Genomic DNA, 5,599 nt, shown 5'->3' with positions numbered 1-5,599 from the left:
TGTTTGTTTTTGAATGAAGTTGGAAAGGGATAGTGTGTGCTCTAGAGGCAGTGCACTGGAAAAACTTTGAAGTGGACAGTCCCCAGCCAGCCTGTGGAGGGGCTGGTGAGAGAGCAATGAGCTGTGACCTGATCACCTTATGAAGAACCTGATCATGCTGTGATGGCATAAAGCAAGCCCACGCTAGAGCTGCAGGAGCACCTGATCTGGGGTCAGAGCGCCAGTGCCATCTGAGACTGAGCGAACCGAATGATCTAAATGTGACCCAGTTACAGTGTAGCGTGGCGGAACGCAGAACAAGATTTGCAGAAGAGGCGAAACAAAAGCGTGCCATTATCTCAGCACATTAAATCTCACACAATGATTTTGGTGCAATAGCTTTAAAAGGCAGAGAGCGGCATAACAATAAACATTTATCAATATGAAATAAAGTTTAACTAGAATTATTGATTTTACTTTAAACTTCTCCCCCCTTCTGTCAGCTTTCAAGCTTTTGATTTATGTTCGTAGTGCAGTCATTTCTGTAAAACAATTTCCTTTCTATCCTTCCCCAGTGGGGTTTTTCCAAAACCCCAACCACTGAAGACTTCACATTAGATGGTGACATTCATGTTCTAGGTTTTTAAATGTTTGGATGTCACGGACTCCCAAATATGACGATCCCTTTCCTAAAATATAAAGCCAGCTAAGAATTTTTACCCATTTATACTGTGTGAGAAAAGTGTGAATTCTACATAGACAACAAAATTGAAATGTTTGTTTGATAAATTAAATAACTGGAACTTATCCGTCTTATATCTCAACGCAAAAGTAAGCTATTTCCCATGAATGTGCAGGACTTCAGATTCATTTCCCTGCTACAGGTAAATAACTAGAATGATAGCAAAGTATGTGTATTAAATCATAAAACTATTTACACTACAAAGCGTTTATGATTACGATATTAGATACTGTGTTAACAAATACTAGCTTGCAATATCAAGCAGCATAATGGACTGTTTTTGTTAGCTAAAATAACCGGAAGCGACTGACACCAGAAGTCTCGCACATTCAAGTAACAAACTGTCACATCCACTCTTACATTAAGAATAAAAAATATTTATTAACTATATGCTTATTTTTTTCATAACAGTAAAAATGTCTTAAATGCACATTCTAACTTTGACAACTCTTTTATATTTTCACAATTGTCGTGGACCCTCATAGTTGCAGGAATCTTGCCAGCAGGGGATGAACTAGGCCATCCAAACCAGCACAACCTTGACCCCTTTGGTTCATCTGTGGGTTCATCTCCATGACAGTAAAATGACAAAATAAAACTCTTTCACTGTAGTCAAAAAAATCATTCCTCTAGACCACAAAGTCTGACTGAGGGCTAAAATGGCTGGAATCATGTTTTCCCTGCTAATAAACTCTAAAACATAGGTGCAAATTCTGCTGATAAATCTATGACAAAGAAAAAGATCAGGAGAGAAAATAGAATGAGACGAGGCTGGCTGTCATAGGACGTTCGGACATGTCTTGTCACTTTTCATCAAGTCTTATTTGAGTGTGTGTGTGTGTGTGCGTGTAGGCATGTCTGCGCCAATGACTTTGTGAACTAAATAAGAAAAATGTTCGTACATCTACCAAACAATGAGGGTGTGGGCATATACAGTACAAGTGTGCGTTTGTGTGACGTGTGTGAAGGTGCATATACTGTATGTTGTAGGTGTCTGTGTGAACATTCAGCTCACTGACAGCCAGCATGTGTGTGTACGTACGACTGTGGACGTCCATCCGTCTGCCAAATTGAGTCATGTGTGTCTCAGTGCAAGCTTGTGTGTGTGTGCATGCAGGGACATTGCTATCCTTGTATGTCGAGATTTCTGTGGGCTGTGATGACCTCACTGTTAGTAACCTGCAGGAATGAGAGGCGCACAGCTGACATCACCCCTCTCTATCTCCTTTTCTCACCCTCTTCCTCCTTCCCTACATCTATATCTTCCGACATGCGGATAACACATCTGACCTTCTCGTTCTGAGTCACCGGCTTAAGAGAGAAAGAAACTGAAAGAGAGAAAAGAGGGACATTCTTTTTCTCCATACCTTATGCTCTTCATTCAGCCCTTTAAAGGGATGATTTACTCAGAAATCTAAATCATTTACTCCCCTTGTTGATTTTGTGAAGTTGCACCAGAACAACCATACAACACTTCATAATTTACTTAGCCTCATGTTGTTCCAAATCCGTTCCAGAAAGAAAGGCTTTTTTTTGTGGAACCCAAAAGGTGAATTTTTGAAAAATATTCTAGAAAGACTTTTCAATATAATTAAACTGAGGCTGTAAAAGGGGCTGTAAAGCTTCAAAAAAGATGCAAAAACACCATAAAAGTCCATATGACTCTGCACTGTATTTCAAGGCTTCTAAAGCCATATGTGACCCTGGAGCACAAAACCAGTCTTAAGTCGCTGGGGTATATTTGTAGCAATAGCCAAAAATACATTGTATTTTTCTTTTATGCCAAAAATCATTAGGATATTAAGTAAAGATCATGTTCCATGAAGATATTTTGTAAATTTCCTACTGTAAATATATTAAAACTTACATTTTGATTAGTAATATGCATTGCTAAGAACTTCATCTGGACACCTTTAAAGGAGATTTTCTTTTGCACCCTCAGATTCCAGATTTTCAAATAGCGGTATCTCGGCCTAATAGTGTCCTATCCTAACAAACCGTACTTCAATGGAAAGCTTATTTATTCTGCTTTCAGATGATGTATAAATCTAAATTTCGAAAAATTGACCCTTATGACTGGTTTTGTGGTCCAGGGTTACATATGATACAGTAGTTGACAAGCAGTCTGAAATTTAAGTTGCCATTCACTGATAATGTTCCTCCATTGGACTGCTACAACCAGATCATTGAGTCAGTGAGTTGAGCTAATGAACCGAATTAGTCTGAATCATTTAGAGTGGATCTGTGAACTGGAGCAAATGATTCATTGAAAAGAACTCAGATGAATCATTTGTTTATGAATAAGACATTGCTACTTTTCTTATACGCAGTGTTTAAAGTTGAATAATGTTTTCAATTCCAGTCCGTTTCTCACATAAAGCTTCAGAGGATGAAACCTACCACTTGAGTCATATGGACGGCTGTTATGATACTTTTATGGTGCTTTTTCACATTTTGGAGTGTGCTCGAGTCCTCATTAACTTTCATTCAATTGAAAATGTGGTCAGAGTATTCTTCAAAAATTCACTTTTTGGGAATTAATTCATATGGGTTTGTAACAACATTAGAATGAGTAAATGATGACAATTTCATTCAGCAATGATCCCTTAATTCCTCTGCTGTCATACCTTATTTTCCTAGATTCATCTCTTTTTGTTTCTTTCTGTCTCACTCTTTCCCCCCCATCAGCCTTCTCGTTTATCCTATTCTTCCTGAAGGACCAGAAATTCACGACTGTCTGGTGTCTAACACACAAACACGCACGCTGCCACCACAATCCTCTCTTGAGAGGAAGAAAAAAACAGAAACACAACAGAGAAGCAAACAGATGCCTCAGATATTTTCTTCCCTCTGTTCAATTAAACATTCCCCCCATCTGCCACTTTGGGTTGTTTGAGTGCCTCTGAAATATTGGAAGTAGTTGTTAATGTGATATTTTCTCCTGACTCTGTTTGAACCTGTTGGATAAATCGCTCTGGAATGTGTGTATTCTTAACATCTGAAATGTGTCGTGTGCGTGTTTGTATGTATGTTTGTATATGAGTGTGTTTGTGTGTGTGTGTGTGTGTGTGTGTGTGTGTGGAGGTGGGCAGATTCGTTCTGCTGTAATGGTTCTGTGCCAAATCTAATTCAGACCATTCAATCTCTGTTCATGTTCCATACTGATAAATTTATGGAATAAAAGATGTTCTTTTTTTCACAAAATGAGTATTGAACTGTGGGTGGTTATTTTGGATGTTTTTCATGACAAGAACAGGATCAAACAAACAACAAATGCAACAAATTTGAGAACATGACTGTGTTTTGGATGTCTGCTTGTATGAATTTAGACGTACATTTTAAAGTCAACATGAAACGACATTCACAGCCAATTTTAATTCAGTAAATGTACTGATTGTAGAATGGGATATGATTGGATTGTGAAAAGTGGAGGGGATGGACTTAGAAGTAAAAACTTGATGACATTAGCCAAAAAGTTATATAAGAGGCAAAGCAAGTCATTTCATTTTGACTATAAAGACTATAAAGCCTTTTTTTCCCCAATGGAACAACATGCACTGATGTATTACACACATTAAGACCATTTAGACAGTTAATAGGGTTCATTTTGATGTCATGTTGACATTAAACATCTGACTCAGTAATTCGTGTGAGTTTATGAGTGTGTCCTGAATCGATGTATGTGCGTTTAGCAGCCATTATGTCAATGTGTTATCACTGCTTTGACACTAGAGCTGTGACTTGCTAGCTGCAGGGTGTTTAGGTTGACCCCGATGGCTGACCTCCGCCTGCGCTGTACGAGTAAGCGTGTGTGTACGTGTGTGTCTCTCTGGGCTGATGTTTAGCCTGCAGTCTACACGCCTCCTGTGCTGGGTGGGGGTTAGCTACGGGGTCAGCGTCTGAATACTACTGACTCAGGGTTACAATTATTGGCTAACCTAAGGTTATTCTGTGTGTGAGGGTGACATTGTGATTGTGTTCCTTCATGTCCATTTGTGTTCTGCATATTAAATACAAAAACAAGGGATGTGCAGAGCGTTGCTGTGCTCTGTGTGCTTCTGTGTAAAGGTTTCGGCTGACGTTTCATTCCACCCCAGTAAAGGCGTTTTCTCATTGCATGAATAAAAGCATGCATGTGTTTATGAGTATGCGTGTCTTTATGAAGGGATAGATGGAAAAGGTCAACTCAACTCAAACCCAACCCAAAACTCAACCACCTCCAAACTATAAGCAATTTAAAGATTTTATAGTTTAAAAACAAAATGTAAGCAATTTATAGATTTTTTGATTTATTTATTATTTGTACATGTTTGCATGTTTATGAGCATGTTTGTCTTTATGAAGGGATAGCATTATACAGATGAAAAAGGTCAACTTAAAGGGGTCATATGATACAATTTCAAGTTTTCCTTTGGAGTGTTACAAGCTGTTTGTGTTTGTGCATGATCCCTAAAGTTGCAAAGACTAAAGTCACAAACCTAAAGAGATATTCTTTATAAAAGTTAAGACTGGTCCACACCCTCCTAAAATGCCTTGTTTAAACGCCCCCACATGTCTACGTCACTGTGTGGGAAGATTTGCATAACGCCGCCCAAATGTTTACGCAAAGAAAGAAGGCGTAACTTTATTGTTGCTGCCACCGCCGCCTCCATGTTGTGAAGACGCTGTGTATTTCGTTGCGAAAGTGAAAATACTTTGTTTGGCCTTCCAAAAGAGGACACAACTAGAAATCAGTGGTTAAGTTGTATTTACAACACTGTTCCAGAACAGTTCAAACCAAATATTCAGATGTGTACAGCGCATTTTATGGAGGACTGTTTTCTGATCCTGGGAGAGTAGACTACAATGCCGGCAGTTCTGACTCACAGTCTGTAAGTA

General features: G+C 38.7%; 1 long non-coding RNA gene across 1 annotated transcript in view; it reads right to left on the bottom strand.

The window, feature by feature from the left end:
* Positions 1–1,169: 1,169 nt before the first annotated feature.
* LOC107680888 (uncharacterized) overlaps positions 1,170–5,599 on the bottom strand; it is a 9,501-nt gene continuing 5,071 nt past the window's right edge. The window contains exon 3 of the long non-coding RNA XR_001633200.1: positions 1,170–1,935. This is a non-coding gene — a long non-coding RNA (uncharacterized LOC107680888). The remainder of the gene's footprint in view (positions 1,936–5,599) is intronic.

Source organism: Sinocyclocheilus anshuiensis, unplaced genomic scaffold (genome assembly GCF_001515605.1).
Source record: "Sinocyclocheilus anshuiensis isolate Anshui unplaced genomic scaffold, SAMN03320099.WGS_v1.1 scaffold1230, whole genome shotgun sequence".
Taxonomy (NCBI): Eukaryota; Metazoa; Chordata; class Actinopteri; order Cypriniformes; family Cyprinidae; genus Sinocyclocheilus; species Sinocyclocheilus anshuiensis.
This window is presented reverse-complemented; position numbering and strand designations above follow the sequence as displayed.